At 35.8% G+C, this 20,486-nt stretch overlaps 1 protein-coding gene across 2 annotated transcripts in view; it reads left to right on the top strand.

The window, feature by feature from the left end:
• The first annotated feature begins 7,675 nt into the window (after positions 1 to 7,675).
• The window catches only part of LOC121419357 (tectonin beta-propeller repeat-containing protein 2-like), a 49,245-nt gene continuing 36,434 nt past the window's right edge, over positions 7,676 to 20,486 (top strand). Inside the window, exons 1-2 of one of the 2 annotated variants that reach the window (XM_041613783.1) lie at positions 7,676 to 7,816; positions 9,413 to 9,514. The gene's annotated coding sequence lies outside the window, so the exon portion shown is untranslated. The remainder of the gene's footprint in view (positions 7,817 to 9,412; positions 9,515 to 20,486) is intronic. The other variant, XM_041613784.1, reaches the window with a different exon arrangement.

Genomic DNA, 20,486 nt, shown 5'->3' with positions numbered 1-20,486 from the left:
AATCAGAGGGTTTCTCCTGCTTGTCCTGGACCATGCCCATAAATTCTTGCAACAGCAGGTTGTTGTTCTGCACCCTCCCATATATTCTATCTAAGAAGGAGAGCAAATCTAGGGCGGTTGCAGTGGATGCAACCTGCTTAGCAAAATCTTTGGCAGGCAGGACGAGCCGAGTAACTATCTCGCGGCGTGTCTAGGCTTGGCATAGTAGCAATCTCTTTAGCCACATCATAGAATGTCTCCCAATCCACCTCACCCTGCTTTACTGGCTCCTTACCAGAAAACAGGCCAAGTCGAGGCAGGCGAGATTGAGAGGAGTCAGTATTGTGAACTGTTCTTCCTGAATGACCCCGAATGAGCTGGTTCAACTGTTCTCTAGTTAACCCAGACTCACTCAAGAAAGCACTTAATGTGTCGGTGGTAGGCATGGCAGGAGAAGGTGAATCTTCTTTCACTTCAAGAGAGGATGTAAGAGAAGTATCACTATTTTGTGCCATGATTATACTATAAAGCAAATACTACCCAAAGGAATACTATTCAATTATCCTAACAAATAGAAAGGAGTGGAAATGATGAGCAGAAATAAGAGTAACAAAGAAATGTTAAACCTTAAACTTATCTGTTCAGAAGTCACTAACAGTGTCAGATTGAAGAACAGCAAGTTAACTTTTGGCATTAAAAATATATGAATCTTGGAAACTATATCATCCAAAAGCCAACAGAAACATCAAAGAAAATATTCCAGTGAAAGCGAATCACGAAGAAGACAAGAAAAATACAAAATATGCTATACCCACACCAATGAACCAAAAAGTGAGAGGAGTGAAGCAATTAAGAAAGTATAACTTCAATAGTAGTGTGCATTAAGCTACTATTTTTCCTATATCAAAATTATCTTTTTATCTTCAAACAAACCCCCGGGGGGGCCACTTCCATTCACGAGTGGATACCATGCGCGACCATGGGGTCTCGAAAAGCACCCTAAACACGTAATTTCCATATTCTGAAAATGCACCCCTTAACAAGAATTTACGTGTGAAACCCTACCCTTAACAAGTTCTTGGAAACAAAACGAAACTCTTGGCAAATATTCCCTGAAATGAACCCCTAAACAAGTACAGGAATGCTTTATTGTTACGGGTCCTTCGGTCGTCGGCTTTACCTTATTTGGTTTAGTACGACCCCCACCTTCTACACCTCGCGCAAATAGGACTCTAAACACGTAGTGTTGGGGCAAAAAGGACATCCTTAATAAGACATTTTAATTTTGTTTTATGATCTCCGCAAATTCGACCCTAAACACGTAATTTTCCTAGCGAAATAGATACCCTTTTTTCATTATTTTTGTGTTTTTGACACCCTTATCACGTTACGTACGTAACGTGCCCTATCGTGAAAAGGACATCCTTTTTACGTGTTTTTTTGGTCGCGCATGGTATCCACTCGTCAATGTAAGTGGCCCCCCCGGGAACAAACCACAAATCAAAAGAGTGGTGCGGAGAAAGGTATTAATGGAAATTTCAGGACAAACAAATCTATACCCACGATAGACATAAACAAATTATAGGTAAATCTATAGTAAACCTATAATAATTCCAATATACCTACTCCGGTTTATATCAGCTATATAAAAAAAAGATACTTCAAAGGGTTACACTTCAATCATTGATCAAACAAATCAAATGGTTAATATAACATAATTTGAAAAATAGAAATCAAGTAGAAACAAAGCATTAGAAATAAAAACCTCGCTCTGCTACCAATTGTAGCACCAACATTTTTCGGGTAGGGGGAGGATCTTTAAATACAACTAACATGCAGCGGAAGACTTTAAATTAAATAGTAAATACAGATGATATAGAGGGAAGGTATATCTATATCGGTATTTATTCCCTACCTGTTGGTCTACTAGGTGTTGAACTTAATATTATATCAATAAACTACTCAAAATAATTAAACCTTAGCACATGCATACACAATCATATTACATCATACACACAGTCATAAGCATTCAACAGTTAATATGTTACTTAACTATAGTATAAAAGACATTCAAATAAAGTTTCTTCACTAACTTGATTAAAGGAAAAAGATAATTATTCCTTTATTATTAACAGAACATATTTACATTATATACAATATATATATATATGAGACGACTTGTCACATATTGATTAGTACAATTATCATGAGCTCCATATAAATGGAGTGGTAAACTTCATATCAACTAGAGTAATGATTTTGTTTCTAGTTAAATAAACTAACCATAATGAGATATAGTAATAACTATGTAAAACTAAACAAAATAAAGTAATATATATAAGGGTCTCAATGAGATGGAGTGATGGCTTATAAACCAACTCATGTCAATGGAAATCTGAAAAGCAGGAATTGAAAACGAAAGAGTTATGAGAGATAATTCTTGGAGGTCTGTTCTGTCTCCATCTCTAAAAGCAAAATGTGATGAGACAGGAACATCGCCCTTGGAAGTAGAAAGCGGACTCTTCCAATATTGTAACTTGTGGGAGTGTTTGATATTATGTAATAGTCCAGGAGTTGATCCATAGTCATTTCTACTTGACTAAACTCCACAAATACTTATGTATTTGTACATGCAACAATATAACATAAAACATAATACATAAAATAAGACATCTCATCATATGTCAAAATTTATAAAATAAACATATAATATTAAAATCTGAAGCTAACCTATACAAATAATGGACTAGTTCAGTCCACTATAGGGGTGAGTGCAAAACAGAATTTGGAGGGAAATTCTTCTTCAGACAAAGAAGGTGTCTAGAATCTAGAGCACAAAGGCCCATTAAATTTGAAATAATCTGAGCATCCATTGTTTAACTCAGACAGGTTAATTTAGAGACAAAAGAGTGTTATCATGGGGCCTGCAAGCAGCAAGCTCTATGGTTTATAACACATGCACTGAAGGTATGTGAATTTGATATAAGTTTGAAGGAAGAATATATATTTATATTCTTAAGAAATGAAACATATAAGTAATACATGATATTCAAGAATTCATATCAGAGCAAACAGAATATATGTTTGAAATAAAGAAATCATACATAAGCTGGAAATATTATGTAGTACACCAAAGGGGTGCTACACGAGCGAGCAAAAATTTTGACATTTTTATTACAAAAATCAAAGTATGTAATTTGATCGACGTAATATTCAGAAAACAATATTTCACCCTCCTCTCTATTTCCTTTTCTTTCCTTTTCTCTTTTTTGTGAGTGGTTAATTGTGAAAAATTTGGGGCCGGGCAAGCGCCCCAACCCCTTTTCTGTATGCCAATGGCAAGAGATGTAACTGTATATATACTTTCATTACCTGAACCAAATTCAAATTATTGTAACAGAACAGAGTTCGTGTACGTGTTCAGAGCTATTACTATGATAAATTAATTACCCTAATTACCCATTAATCTGCGTCAACTTCCCACTCTCATTAATTTTAAAAAGTATATGCATGCATCCTATAATAAGTGCTTAATCAAAATATCAAGTTTTCAGGAATCAAAATTCGAGTTATAAGCTTATTAAATCAATAAATGCAAAAATAACATTTTCACTTATAATTAAATTGTCCTTTTTTTCAGAATGGAATATCTCGCGCCTAGTAAGAGGATAAGATTAAGTCATCATTTTCATATGATGACAGAATTTCATTAGAATGTCCAGGCCCTATGTCAAAATAAAAATAACAAACATATCACCTTGCGCTTCACGCTCACATCATTTATCAAGAGCGATCCAAAATATCCACTTTACGATTTTCCTACAGTGCTTGAATCAGTGCTCAAATCAACCCCTTTTCAGATAGGAATATCAAACATTTTCAGCTCGCGCTTCGCGATCACATTATTGATTTTCACGTTTTTTTTTTAATTTGCTTTAGCTGCATATTGTTGAAATTTTATTTTTGCATGATTTCGGAACATGTCACTGTTCCGCGATGCAATTTGCCTGCTAGGTTTATTACAGTATAATTTTTTTTTTTTAAATTACAGCTGCAATTATTATCAGTTTGTTTTATATTTCCTTGATCATGCCTTTATGAATGTTATTTGAATGAATAATGAAGACTACTCCAAAACAAAACAAATTATAAAATATATATTTAGAATGCCCTGATACTAGGTATAAATCTTCAACATACGCACGCATATTTATTGAGATACACAGCTTGTTCTTTATTAAAACCATTCGTGAATTATTCAGTTTCAGACTAAAATTTTCTGGCTTAATTCGCGCTTACATTATTGATTTAGGAGAGTGACCCATTTTTATGTCTAAATCTCTTCTTTTTTTCCGCTCACGCTTCGCGCTCGCATTGTTTAGTTTTATGCATATCCTGCCCATGATTACAAAATATGCTTAGAATTTCCATTTTTAGGTTGGAATGCCAAAAATTTCCAGCTCGCGCTTCATTCTTGCTTTATTTGATTATTACATATGGATCGCTTTATGGCTAACTATAAGATCAGTAATACAGATTTTGTTCACAATCACAAACCATTGCCCAGAATGTTCGATTTTCAGGAATACATGAAATAAAAAAAAAATAGCTCGCGCTTCGCGCTCGCACTATTAAATATAGCTTATGACATTATTACGTTTTATAAGAATAAAGCAATTAAAAAAGTGACTGTTACAAAGAAACAATTAAACAAAAATCATCTTTGAGTGGCCGATCGGGGAAAATATGGGTGATTTTTTTTCGCCCCCCCCCCCCTTATTGACGAAAGCTGGATCCACGCCTGAATTTATGCTCTATGCTTATTCTCCATGCCTCCAATTTGAAAATAGCAGGGCACGCTGCGGGAGGATAGTTTTCGGAACTGAAGTGGCTACCCTGGGTACCGTTATTTTATAAAATGCGTTTTAATGAGACGGTCGTGCAGTATTTTTTTCGTCTTGCCTCCGTTTAGATCTCTCCGCCAATTTCTCTCTCTTTCCCCTTCTTCTTTTGTCTTACTTTTCTCTGTTTTTCTTATTCTGTTTACGCTAAAGGGCATGTATTTGGCCCTATATTCTTAGCTTAAATTTTGTTAATTACTGTTATGTAATTATTTGCTCTTGCACTGTTCGTAATGTTTATTCCTATGCTAGTTTATTAATTCATGGTCATGATGGTAGTAGAATTTGCATTTTTGTATATGTCATGCTTCGTCTCTTCGTTGCCCCCCCCCCCCCGACCAAAAAAGTGGTGGGCCATGCCGCGGGCGAGACAAAAAACGGGGCCTTAATATTGGAGAGGGTTTATTGTAAAAAGGAGGGTCCTCGGAACGGGCTTCGGAATTAAAAATGTTTGTGAAAACGGGGGTCATTGGAACAGATCGCCAGCGTGTGAGTGCGTATGCATCCCTATGGAACGGGTATGCGTGTACAATGCAGCTACTAGCCCGGCGGCACGGCCGCCGGGTCGTGCGCTCGCGCAGAGGCGATGGTCGGACAGTGCTCTGCAGCCGCTTTTCACCGAATTTGCAGCTCGTTGTAGCGGATCAAGAACGGCGTAACGAAAAATATGCGAAACTTTGGAGCGGATTTCTTTCTTCTTCCTCTTAAGCTTAAATCTTCTTCTCCTCCTCCTTTTCTTAACCTTCACCCTTTTTGTGCCAGCTGGATCTGAGGACATAACTGAATCTGAATCTATACCATACATCTCCAGTATTTTAAGTTTTTATCATTTAAAGTGGGTACATTTCCTTTTTAATTAATACTTGTTTCTACTCACTTTTCCAAGCTTGACAATGATTAACAAAATGAAAGTGAAGCCTAAGCCATTTCATGTAAATCACAGCTCAGTGCAGCAAATATCGTCACGATGGCCTCGGTGTTTGAGGGAGTGGGGTGGGGCGCAGTGCACCCTTTGAAGTGCTTTGGGCAAGGAATCAAGTTTATAAAAGGTAAAAGATATCTTCAAATCAATTTTACTAGCTAAATTCAACGTTTCCTACATAACTATTTCAACGTTCTGCGCTAATAATTTTTTACTTAACTTTTCAAAAGTAAGTGGTGCTCACTCAAGCGGAAATATTTTTCGGCAGTAATATCGTCATTTGTTTAAATGGATTTATACCAATGTTAAAATGTGGAAAAATGTTCATGATATTATAAATATATAATTTTACAGGATTTTTTTCTAAGTGTAAACTTTTTTTGATACCCACTGCAATATGTGTTTGCAACGGTGCATGACTCGTGAAGATGACCAATTAAACCCTATAATGCAAGGCGCCGCAGCCCAGCTGAGTTAATTTTTTTTTCATAAAATGATCTGGACGGTTTCTTACTTTCTTGTTTTCAACTACCACCCCATTATTTCATTCAATCTTCTTCATCCTCTTATTTTTTTCTCATTCTTCTTTTTCTCCTCTCCTCCCACATTTTTTTGAGCAACCAATAGGGACGCTTCCTCCATTACCTATAGGCCCCCTCCTACTTACGGCATATATGTAGGGACTTTATGTAATATAACGAACATGTTTATAGATCGTTTTAAAAAAAATTGGAATTAAACACATTTCAAATATATTGTGAAGGACTGATAAGTACGAAAACTATTCTTACTAAGTACACAAGCAATTAAAAAGTACTCTAGCTTATATTTAGACATGTTAGAAGATAAAACAAAATGGAATTAAAGTGTACCGACACTCGGGCATGGGGAATACTCATTTACAGATAATAATAATAATATAATAATAATAATATGCATATTTACCCAGAGCAGCCACTCAGTCAGTTCCGAAAACCGTTCTCCCAGCGGGCCCGGCCTGCGGGGGGGGCCTTATTATTACCCCGGCTTTAGCTGAGCTGCCTATAGGCACCCAAGTATTCAAGGAATTTCTTCCTTTACCGGGTACCCATTGAGATTAGCACAAAGTGGATGAGTTTAATTCTTTCTGAAGGAAATTACGCAATGGCTGGGATTCGAACCCACGTGACCCCCTGTTTCAAAGTCCACTGGGCCACAACACTCCACAAGACTATATATACCATCTATACATTAAATTTTACTTCTATTCTATGTTCTATTTTTACTTTATTATAAATCGCCCCTTGAGGAGCAAAAAAACCCCAAACTTTTCGTTTATAAAATCGACATTAGACAATTAAGAAAAAATGCCTTCATTATTTATTTTGACTTTCCAACTATTTACTGACACTGTAGGGGCAAAACTGACTGGTTTGCCCCCCCACTTCATTTTTTTTGGGGGGGATGGGGAAGTGTTCCCTTTGCCCCCTACTTCCATTGCTTGTGAGCGAGTGAAGCGAGCCAGCAAAAATTCACAAATATCATTTTTTTTTTATATTCAGAAAATGATATTACATTTCAACCCAATCGGTCCTTTTCTCTCTTTTTTAAGAAGCCAACCCCCTCCCATCGTTACGCCACTGCAGCATACATAAGATATACCAAAACAATAAAAAAAAAATCAACTTTGAAACAAAAAAAGTTGTTTCCTTCTTACATTATTTGAGTGGATTGGATATACCACGTCGGATAAATTATATGACTTTTTTTATCATTGTGAAGCATTAACGCTACCGGATGTATCGATGCGGTACTCTCATTTTCTTCCGAAATTTCAGTCACATTGTTTACAACTACATCTCTATGCTTTTGTCATAATCATCATCACGAGTGCGAGTGCGAGGAATGTCTTTCCTGGATAGGCCTAACCTAATAATTCTTATTCTTTGGATATACATAATGTGTCTGTGTTCATTACGAAAAATTCCATCGGTCTATAGAATCAACATTTAACTGGATATTTACCGTAGTCGTAGTAAGTACAGATGTAGACAAAATCTATCTCAAGTGATGTAATGTATTCGTGCAGGCTCCAGTCCAGTCCAGAATTCAGAACTCAGTCAGGGTCGGTCATAACCAAGGGAGCTCCCGCCCGCGCATTTGACCATGCTCACGGGACTAGCGTGATTTATGGTCTAAATATTTCCCCAAATGAATTGTGAAAATAGAAATTATGCACTTACCACGATTATATGGAAGAAGGTCTAACGAGTGCCGAGTGGCAGTTTCCTGACATCTGCCTGGCCTCTGGAGTCTGGGCACAAACTGGAACCTCAAAAATTAAGACAAAAAAACGAAAAGTTTTGGCTAGTCCTACCCCGTCTTGATCGGCTATTTTTGTCATGAATCGTAACAAAATTGCCGATCGAGACTGGGGTAGAAGTAGCCTGGAGGCGTCTTGGCAGTGAAAGTCATACTATACTATACATATGGCCACTGACGCCTGGGATCCCTACCTGTATTTCCCCACATACGGGTACAAAACCAGAAACTTTCGCCCCCGAGAATTCTACTTTCCCTCTAAAAGATCTAGCCTAACCCTAAAACATGTACATGGTGTCCAACTTCATTTCCAACATTTCTGCGTTATTGATCATATTTTTAAAGGGGAAGTTCACCCTGACAAAAAGTTCATTGTAAAAATAACAGAAAAAATAATAAAAAATATTGCCGAAGGTTTGAGAAAAATTTAACAAATAATTAAAAAGTTATTAGAATTTCAATTATTTGATTTGTGACGTCATATGCGAGCAGCATTCCTACATAGCGAATGGTAAAAAATCAATGAAATGTCATTTTCTCAGAAAATTGAATATGGTTTTATCACTGTAACTTTTGTATATCAATAGACAAATCATTTCACATCCGATCATGAAAAGAAAACAAAATTAAGTCATCAGGAACCATACAAAATTTGAAATTCATACATTTTATATTACATAACACATGGGGCAGCTGCTCGTTTATGACGTCACAAATCCAAAACTTTGAACTCTAATAACTTTCTTACTCTTTAACAGATTTTCCTCAAACCTTCACCAATATTTTTTACTATTTTTTCAGCTATTTTTACCACAAAGTTTTCTTCAGGGTGAACTTCCCCTTTAAAGAAGAATTCAGTAAAAAAAACGAGAAATTTGTTATGAAAAGATGGGAAGAGCTTGCCTTATGGCCGTGTTTACGTTGCCATCTTGATTTCTTTGTCTTCCGCTTGGCGACAGCACGCAAATCGCGCAATTTGCGTGCTTTCGCCAATGAAGCGGAAGACAAAGAAATCAAGATAAAAAAAATAATGTTAAAGAATCCTCGAAACAGACGGCTGCCAGCTGCCTACTGTATACTTACCTGAAGTGATGTTCGTGCAGGCTCCACTCCACTTCACTACCACTACACTACACTCCAATCCATGTCTCCATCTACCCGAAACTCGCTAAATTTGAAGCTAACCGGAGGATGGATATGGAGTGAAATTAGGATGAAAAGTAAGAAATTAAGCTCGTTTCGGTGCGGTGTAGGATTTTAACATAAAATTTACAATAAATGTGCATTTTTTCCCACCTTTGTCACTCAGAGTATCAGAGCGAGTTCACACAGGTGCAGGATTGATGTTCGGGTAGGTGGAGCATAGTGTAGCAGTAGTGAAGTGGAGTGGCCTGCACAAACATCACTTCAGGTAAAGTATACCCAGTTCTTGTGTGTCTGGATGATCAATTTTTTAAAGTCATTTGAAAAAATTTACAAGTGAAGTTTCATCAATTTTAGTGCAAAATGTTGGGAAGATATTATAGAGAAAAAAATAGATGATGATTACAACTATTAAATTCATACTTTTAGTGTAATCCAAAGACAAAAAAGAAGGCTTCAAAAACATAAAGCGTCCGGATGCGCGACCCCCATTATACTGCCTCCAAAGAGGTTTAAAGTACATGTGTGTTATCAACATTTCATTACAGTTTGAAATTTCATTCCAATTATGAAAGCATGAAGTATTAACATATTAAATTTTAAAAGCTACATGTATACTGTTTTGTCGTCAAAAAGAATCAAATAAATGTGTGTAATCAATATTTCATTATGAACAGTTAAAAAGCATTTCAAAATTTTATTCCAATACATAATGTAATAAAAGCATATGAAGTTCTAACGTAATTAATTCCTAAGAAATTACTGTATTGCCCCCAAAAAGTTTTTTAGATGTGTATAATCAATATTTCATTACTAAATAGTAACAATTTAAATATTCCAATAATATGCATGTAGGCCTAGTATAATAAACATATCAATTCCTAAAAATGAATGTATTGCCTCCAGAAAGGTTTAAATTATGTGTAATCAATATTTCATACAAACAATTCAAAAATTTCATTCCAATATAGATATAAATTTAGTATAACATATTCAAAAAGTTACTGTATAGAAATAATTATCCATATTTCAGTAAGAACAAATTAAAATTCCATTTCAATAAAAGTATTAATGATATGGTTCCGGGACAGCCCGACCACCGGACAGCCCGACCCTGGACAGCCCGACCCGCTGCCCTGGACAACTCGTCCCGGTCGAGTTGTCCAGGGTTGGCTCTGAATCGGACAACTCGACCACTTGAATTCTTCTTCAAAATTTCATTAAATAAAATTTCAAACTTTACTTCAAAAGTATTTTCCCGCATAATCCATGTTTCTTCAATATATTCTCGACAGAAAAATTGACATTTCAGTGCATTTTGAGCTATTTTGAAAGAAAATAAAGCGAGTTCCCTTGCAACGAGAAAAATCCGATACCGCCGGCGAGCTGTGTTCATTCAACTTACAACTTGCAAATTTGAGTTGATTTTTCCGTCACTTTACATATTTTAATGGTGAGTGTGTGCTATTTTGTATTTTCATATTCCATTTTCACATTTCCTATACTTATTTAAAGTTATTGCATTTCACAAAACTGATACTTAATGCAAACTTTTTGAGATAGTTCACCTGGAAAGGACACCGATACGGTGCTTAGCCGGCCGGCCAGCTGGGCGACCGGCTGTGCTGTGACTGAGTGGGTACCGACTGATTGAGGCAGTCAGCTCAACTAGCTAGCTATGGCTATGGCCTATGCGAGGTCAACTTGATTATTTTAGTTAATTTTCCGTCTCTTGACATATTGCTCATTTTCCAGTGGCGAGAGTGTGCTATTTTTTGTATTTTTACGCTTCTTCCACTTATTAAAAAGGGTTTTTTTGATGTCACTAACTAAAAGGAAATAGATTTGAAAATGTCTCAGTAGCCGGCATATGTACATGTAACTAGTTATGAAGTTTACAATTTTTGTAGGAAAGTGTCATTGTTTATTTTTTTTCTTAAATAACTACAATTTTTTTTATTGTTTTCTAAGTTTTGAAGGGCAGTGGGGGGGGGGGGGGTAAAAAACTGGCAATAGATTGGGTATTTATAATTATCAAAATTGAATAGTTTATTGAAAAATGAAATGTATTCTGCCGAAATTGAAAAACTTAACTTTTTATCAAAATCTAAAAACTTGCTTTTCGTTATCGATTACTGTCGCAGCTTTTTTAATGCAACTTCCATTGGTAACAGTGGGTCTTCTGGAGGATACAAGCACTTGGGCTGTACCAGGGATGAGGAGAAGAGGTTTCATACTCGACTTATAATATGGCCTTTCCATTTCTTTCACGAGCAGAAATATTACCGAGTTCCAATGACTTGGGCATCAGAGCGGCAGTCCCCTGATCGATGAGGTAAATACAGCTTTATAGATACAATAAATCAATTTTTGCGCACTTCATGCAGGCATATCAAAGTGAAATTTTTTTTTTGTATTTTCAAATTCTTTAAAAGAAAGAATGGACAATTGAATTGAATATAAATGAATTTACTTTTTTTCTTTATACATTGTTTGAATTGAACAAAAAAATTACTTATAGGTTTCGTAGAAGTTGTAACATTTCAAATTAATTTTTGGGTATGGTAATGCGAAATTTATGTGGATCCTTTATGTTATGTAAATCTTCCAGAAGATAACAGGTATGGTTCTAGTGTGTTTAGCAAATTAACTTAACTTTGATATATTAAACTTGTATTTGCTTCTAAATTGTTCAAGACAAGGTGAAGATTAAAAATGGTCTAATTTCTTTTATTATCAAGAGGTGCAGACTGCAGATCTTCAAATATTTGAAATTACAATAATTTTGTCAATAATTCATTTCATACTTCATTTCATCTTTCCAGCTGTTTGACTTAGTTGAGACAACATGGATTGCAAACCGTACTTAGCTTGTTTTTATTTATAAAACAAAATTGTAAGGAAGTGCTGAAAGGACAAGTCCACTCTAACAAAAAGTTGATTTGAATAAAAAGAGAGAAATCCAACAAGCATAACACTGAAAATTTCATCAAAGTCGGATGTAAAATTAGAAAGTCTTGACATTTTAAAGTTTCGCTTAATTTCACAAAACAGTTATCTGCAAATCCTGGCTGGTATGCAAATGAGGAGACTATGACGTTATCCACTCACTATCAAAGTTCTTTTGTATTTTATTGTGTGAAATATTCTAATTTTCTCATTGTCTAATACAACGATTAATTCCTCCCTGAACATGTGGAATTATCATTGTTTAATGCTAATATGGTTCAGTCAAGTTAGTCCTTATTGTCAAATCAGATCTATTTAAAAAAATGAAATATTTATTATTCAAACAATAAAAAATGGAGAAATAGTGAGTTATGGGCATCATCAACTTACCTATTTGTGCATATCACTGTTTTACGAAAAATAAGCGAAAATTTAAAATGTCATAACTTATTTTAAATCCGATTTTGATGAAATTTTTAGCACTATACTAGTTTGATTTTCTCTATGTATTCAAGTTAGCATTTTTCTGGGGTGGACTTAATTAACCTTGAAAGAGCCCTCTACGTAAGTTAGGGTTAAGTTAGTTGTCATGGTAATCAAATATATATGCAATAAATTTTGAAATGTATATTCTTAAACCAAAAGGGGCAATTAATTATTACATGTTAATTTGTATGGTTACTATTGTAGTTTTAAGATTGTCTATATTGTTACATTCGCACCCAAAGCAGAGGATATTGTTCTCAATCAGAGTTACAAATCAACAAATATAGTATGGGCACACATGAATATGTGAATATGCACAAATAGTATACAAATATAGAGGGCTTTAAGGAAGTATAGCAGGAATTATTTGTCTGAAGTTGGACTGGCAATTGCTTTTAATACTAAGAGGCAAAAGTAGGGCTGGGCACACATGAATTTGTGAATATATAAATAGTAAACAAATATACCAGGAATGGTGCACTATTTGATTTTCTCTATGTATGTTTTTTTTTTCAACAGCATTAGAAGACCATGTTTTGTTATGCTATACTGTTTGTAAGATATAACAGAAAATTATGTGTTACTTAGTAATTTTAGTTGTGATCAAGTTTATCACATTGTTACAAAGAAAATAAAGAGTCTACTAAAAAGTATTGTGAATATTGGGTTCTATTACTCCCATGTATTTTTTTCTGCTGAACATTTCACTGTTAAGTGCTGTGGTGAGCAGGTGGACATTTTGAGAGAGATGAAGTTGAAATTGGAGGGATGGAGACGGTGAAGTGAAAAGGATGGTAATGAAAAGTGGGTTGGAGATGAGAAGAAGGATGGAGATGATGAGAGGAGGGATGGAGATGAGAGGGATAGAGATGATGAGAGGAGGCATGGAGATGAAAGGAAGGATGGAGATGAGTGGAATAGATGATACGAGGAGGGATGAAATTATGAGGGAAAGGATGACGATGAGAGATGAAGCTGAGAGGAGCAGAGATGAGGAGGCGATGGAGATGAGGGGATGTAGAGGAGGAATGGAACATCATCACCAGTTCACCACCAACATCATCTCTATCATCGCCACCACGATCGTCACAATCATTGCCATCACCACCATCATCATCACCACCAAATCACTATGCTATTATCATCGCCATCATTATCATCACCATTATCTTAATTATCATCATCACCACAATCGTTATCGCTATATTCATCGCCATCATTATCACCACTTATCATCATCACCATAATCACTATCGCTATCATCATCACCATCATCATATTATCATTCAACATCATCACCAACATCATCGTCTCTATCATCGCCACCATCAATATCACAATTATTGCCATCACCACCATCATCATCACACCAACATCATCATCATCATCACCACCAACATCATTCTCATCCATCATCATCATAATCATCGCCATCACCACTATCATCATCGCCATCATTATCACCATAATCTTCATCACATCGCCACCATCACCACAACACCCATCATTATTGTCATCGTATCACCAGTATAATCGCCATCATAATCATCATCATCATGATCACCAATATCATCATCACCACCTGTCGTCACCGTCATCACCAATGTTCATCATTATCACCATCGCCACCAACATCCTTTTCATCATCTCAGGAATATTATTGAGAACCTCTTGGAAATGATGCAATCCATTGACTCGATCTCATCAGTGCATGAAGTAGCTGGGTTTATTCAGCTTTGGGTGCACTGGGGGCCTTGAACTTTTGTAGGGGGCACCAAGATATATATGTTGTGGGGATAGTCCTGCAGAAAAAGGTTTAAGAAAATCATCATTTCATTCTCAAAAACACGATTAGCTTATCTCAAAAGGCCTAAAGTTGGACCGTCACTCTCTTCCCCTCTTCTCTCGCTTTTTCTGTTTTTTTTTTCCTCTTCTTTTTCCTTACTCCCCCATTCCACTGTTTCATTCGCTCTGTCTTTCCACTTTTTCTTTTCCTTTCCCTCCCTTTTGCTCTTCTTCAGGTGCGTTTTTTTTTTTGGGGGGGTTAAAGCCCCCCTTCCCAAAAAAAAATCGCTCAAGCCCTACCAAGTTTTTTCGACCACAAAGAAAAATAATCGCTATATATGTGGGCCATATTATGTATTAATGTACTATTTCATTCATGTCATCAATTTGCTCTAGAATCAACTAAGTTTTTACTATTCAAATTCTTCAAAGATTTTCTCCCCGGTCACCACATTCCCTCATAACATTTTTAAGGGTGTCATTGATATTAAAACCTTATCCGCTGCCATGTTCTATCCATGTAGGAGTGCAAAATTGATGTTTGAACTAAGGTGGGGGGATTGATGTTTGAACTAGGGGTTGCCAAATGATTACCAAGAAATTGACTGATTAGGCCGATGATGATTTATTAAATAATTTATTGAAAAAAATGAATGTTTGATCAAGCATATTGCACATTGATTGAGTTGATTTATTGATAAATTTTTGACAGAAGGATTGATGGGTAAAAGTTGATGCCCCAATTTTCGGAACTTATCATTAAATTCCGAAAATTCTGCTCTGGACTTCATACGTACATGTAAGAGCAATCAGTCTCTCAACAGAAGGGGAGGGCGGGTGAGAGGGAGGTTTTTTTTTTTGGGGGGGGCTAAATGTTCTGTTGAACCTTATTCCATCAACCTACTTTTCCCACTTCCAAGTTCCATCTCACCCTCTATTCTCCCGACTCACATGAACACATTGCTGAGATCCACATAATAAAGTTAAAATGCTGCCCCCAAAAATGCAATGTGTGTTGAACTTCACTCATGCATTAAAGTTCAATTTATTAATTTATGAAATTTGCTTTAACAACCAAAACTGGCCACGATTGATCATTAATTTATCACCCTTAACTTTGGAGGTTCTAACGGATTTGCCTATCAAAAACTGACTGAAATTGGAAGGCTATTTCCTGCCCAGCCTAATTTTCATACCCTTTGTTTAAGTGGGAAGTGCTCGCTGAACACATTTTGGTGTCATTTGAAAGTTGGCTTTGTTATATATGTAGGTCCCCCCCAAAGTGATATATTTTTTATTCGGAAGCCATGTCAAAAGTTGATAGATTTTGGGGAGCTACCATCAAGTAGATAAAAATAGTATTTTACCCAGGTCAGTCAGGGTCGTATCTAGGGGGCACATTCAGGGGGCGCAAATAAAGAAAGGAAAAAATAATGCAAAGGAATAAAAGTGCAGAAAAGGGATACCACTGAACTGAAGGAAATTAATACCCTGTCTTTTGTTATTCCCATGGTAATGCCGTTTCCAACACATTACCATCTCCATCCCTATTTCATTTCAATCTCTCCTCTCATCTCCACCCCCTACTCCTGTCAACCCTTCCACATCATCTCCATTCACCTCATTATCTCTACTCGATCCTCTCACCATCTCCACCACTCACCATCTCCATCCTCATCTCTAAACCTTATCTCAATCCCTCCCCGCATCATCTCCATCCATCCTTGCATTATCACCATCCCTCCTCTCATCATCTCCATCCACTCATCATCCACACCCCTCTCAACTCCATCACTCCTCATCATGGCCATCCCACCTTTCACCATCTTCATCCCCCCATCTTCATCTCTCCAATCATCTCCATCTGATTACCATGTGACACAACATTTGCTCCTGCGACAATTGCCCCAGGCTTAATTTTGTCTAAAGCCCCTTTCACAATTGGTTGCGTGACTACTTACGACCCTTCACCGTTGCAATTCTGTGCAACATATATTGTGACCAAGTGATCGCAAACAATCGCACGAGCAATTGTGAAAGCCCCTTAAGATAGAGGTTCAGGGTTGCAATATGGTTTTAAGTTAGGTTTAGACCTTACTGGTTGAAGCTGTTCATAAGATTATGGCGTGGAATTTGCCAGAGCAAATGTCATGGAACCCGTCACCACAGCTCTCAATAAAAGGTAAATATTTAGCGAGAAAAGGGATACAAAATAGTGCAAGAACCAAATATTCAAAATACTTCTTTGGAGTTAAGTGGGTTTTATTAAGTAACATTAAGGTAAACTTGATCAGATCTAAAATTACATAGTAACACATATTGAACTTCAGTGTATATAAAACATTATATCCCACATAAAATAAATACTGGTTCAAAATTTCAAATAGGATTACATTACCACAATTATGATAATACTATTATGATAATAAATATGACACAATTCCAACTGGGAATAATATTCTCTGCTTTTGGTGTTTATGTAAAGCTAAAAATAAGGACAATCTTAAAAATACATTAGTGCCAATATAAATTAACATTTATCCAACAATTGCACTTTCAGGAATATACAACCTGTTATACATAACTATATTTGGTTTCCATGGCAATTACATGATCCCTAACTTAGCTGGAGGGATTTTCAACCCTTCCTCATCTTTTATTTTGTCACACAAAAACTGGCCATACAGAGCTTGCAATTCAGGTGGTCTCAAAGAGCTGGAAAGATAGAAATAAAATAAAGTAATTTCAACTATTTGAAGCTCTGCACCTCTTTTGCTACTGAAACAAATCAAATCATTTCAACCTTCAGTTTAGAAGCAAATACTTTTAAATATATTAAAGTTAAATTAATTGCAACTAATTCAATATCATAAAGGGAAAGTTCACTCTGAAAAAAAGTTGGTCGTAAAAATAGCAGAAAAGTAATACCAAAAAAATATTGGTGAATGTATGAGGAAAAGTTTCAAAACGTTATTCGAATTTTAAGTTTTAGATTTGTGGCGTCATAAATGAGCAGCTGCCCCATATGTTTTGTAATATAAAATTCATGAATTCAATTTTTTTCAATGGTTCCTGATGACTTATTTTTGTTTTCTTTTCATGTTTGGGTGTGAAATGTTTTGTCTTTTGAATATATACAAAAGGAATAGTAAAACCAGTTTCAATTTTCTTAGAAAATTACAATTTCTTGACTTTTTACCATTTATTATGCAGAAATGCTGCTCGCACATGACATCACAAATCCAATAATTGAAATTCTAATAACTTTTCAATTCTTTGATGGATTTTCCTCAAACCTTTGTCAATATTTTTTATTATTTTTTCTGCTGTTTTTACAATTAACTTTTTGTCAGGGTGAACTTCCCCTTCAAGCTCACTTGAACGATACTTTTTATCGCATACATTCGTATTTCCGAAGGTTCGTCAATCCGAAAACGAAATAAGGTTCGTAATTCCGAAGGTTCGTTAATCCGAAAATTCGTTCGGCCGCCCTTGCCCTCCCATCCTCATAATAATTGAACGGCAAAAATGTCCCCCGCCCCCCTCCCCTTGCCCCTGCCTCTGCTTTCCCGGTTTTCATTTTTCGGATTAACCAACCTTATTTTGTTTTCGGATTAACGAACCTTATTTTGTTTTCGGATTAACGAACCTTATTTCGTTTTCGGATTAACGAATCTTCGGAAAAACGAACCTTATTTCGTTTTCGGATTAACGAACCTTCGGAAAAACGAACCTTATTTCTTTTTCGGATCAACGAACCTTTTTCGTTTTCGGATTAACGAACCTTTGGAACAACGAACCTTATTTCGTTTTCGGATTAACGAACCTTCGGAACAACGAACCTTATTTCGTTTTCGGATTATCGAACCTTCGGAATAACGAATCGTCGGAATTACGCCACAAATGTTCGGATTAACGAACCCTTTTTTGTTTTCAGATTAACGAACATCGAGGTAAAGGCAATATACGTGTTTCGGAATTACGAACCTTTGGAATAAAGAACCTTCAGAATTACGAAGCTTCGGAATTATGAAGTGTAACCCTTTTTATCATCTAGATGTGTATGACATAAATGTTCCTCAAGAATTAAGCATAACCCCTACATACCCAAAATTAATTTAGAATGTTACAACTTCTACTTAACCTAAACATGTAGTAGTTACATTTTTAAGAAGCAATTTTGAATTTTTATGAATACAATGCATATATAGGCCTATAAAAAAAAGTTAAATTTTTGTTCAATTCAAACAATGTATAATAATAATAATAATACCCAATTTTATAAAGCGCTTTTCCCAGAATGGCCCAAAGCGCGTTACAGTATATTATTACCCCGGTCATTGGATTCATTTCAATCCCGCACGAAAAGTATATACCATATAAAAGAAATAATAAGTAAATGTTCAATTCAATTGTTCTTTCTTTCATTTAAAGAATTTGAAAATACCAAAAAATAAAAATTGAAATTTGATATGCCTTCATGAAGTGCACAAATTTGATATTATCTAAGAAGCTGTACTTACCTCATCGATCAAGGGACTGCTGCTCTGATGCCCTGGGGTGGTATTCTGAGGTCATTTTATCTTTAAAATATTTTATTTTATCTCTTAAAATGAAATTGGTATTCTGAGATGAGATTTTATCTCTCAGATAAAATTTTAGATTTTATCTTGCGTTTCTACAAATGATACGCAACAGAACAATGCCTGCGTACACATACCCATCGCGTACCTGGCCATTGCAACGCAGATGATGTGCTTGCGCCCATTACTTTGAAGAAAAAATAAAATAAACTTAAAAGAGGGTAGAGGCTATTTTATCTCTGCGACGTTGATTTCACCAGTATTTCTAGGTGAATTAACCCCAAATGGTGACATGAAAATGAAGAAAAATTATATACTTATTGAGAATAACACCTTAACGTTGTTCCTGTACAATCAGAGAGTATTTCATAAGACTTTTCTTTACTAATATTGTCTTTGAAATGATGTTTGAAAAGATGCGATATAGACTTCGAAAAAAGATGAGAGTATTGTCCTTTTTGTTAAAAAGAAATCTCTGTAAAGACGCGCAAGCGTATAGTGCAAGCGTATTTGAAGTAAAAAAATTGACGCAATCTGGCCCCTTTGCCATGTTTGCCACACCTCCTGGCGGAATGGATTTTAATTGGTTGAGTGATATGAGAGAGCTATAAAAGCGCGTTTCTAATTGGATATTGATTAAAAAATAGGTGTGTCTTACAGAGATAAAATGAAGATAAAATGGTTCTCAGAATACCAATTCGGAGAGATTTTAAGGGTATTTTATCTCACTGATTTTAACGGAGATGAAATATTTTATTTTATCTGAGATAAAATGGATCTCAGAATACCACCCCAAGTCATTGGAACTCGGTATCATTTCTGCTCGTGAAAGAAATGGAAAGGCCATCGCTTGTCGAGTATGAAACCTCTTCTCCTCATCCCGGGTGTAGGTGGTTGGAACCAGCCCAAGTGCTTGTATCCTCCAGAAGACCCATTGTTTCCAGTGGAATTTGCATTTAAAACAGCTGTGACAGATACTGACAGGTAAACCGTAAAAAAATAAGAGACGTGTTTTTCGATAAGGAAAATCAAGTTTTAAAATTTAGATTTTGATAAAAACAAATTTTTCAATTTCGGTACAATACATTTTTTTCAATAAACTATTCCATATTGTAAACTTCATAACTTACAAATGTATTTCCTGAATTGGTTTAGATGTTGGTTGGAAGCACCCCCCCCCCCTGCGGCCTGAAGGCCTCCAAAAAGGGGCGTCAAGGATGGTTACTTTAATTGGGAAGCGCATTCTCAGACCACGCAGTCACTGTCCTAATGATAATCAGCTTAGTGATATTAAAAAAACTTTTTAATAAGTAGAAGTGTAAAAATACAAAAATAGCACACTCTCGCCATTGGAAAATGGGAAATATGTCAAGAGACGGAAAAATTAACTAAAATAAGTAAGTTGACTTCGCATAGCTAGTTGAGCCGACTGCCTCA

The sequence above is a fragment of the Lytechinus variegatus genome, chromosome 7, assembly GCF_018143015.1.
Source record: "Lytechinus variegatus isolate NC3 chromosome 7, Lvar_3.0, whole genome shotgun sequence".
Classification (NCBI taxonomy): domain Eukaryota; kingdom Metazoa; phylum Echinodermata; class Echinoidea; order Temnopleuroida; family Toxopneustidae; genus Lytechinus; species Lytechinus variegatus.
This window is presented reverse-complemented; position numbering and strand designations above follow the sequence as displayed.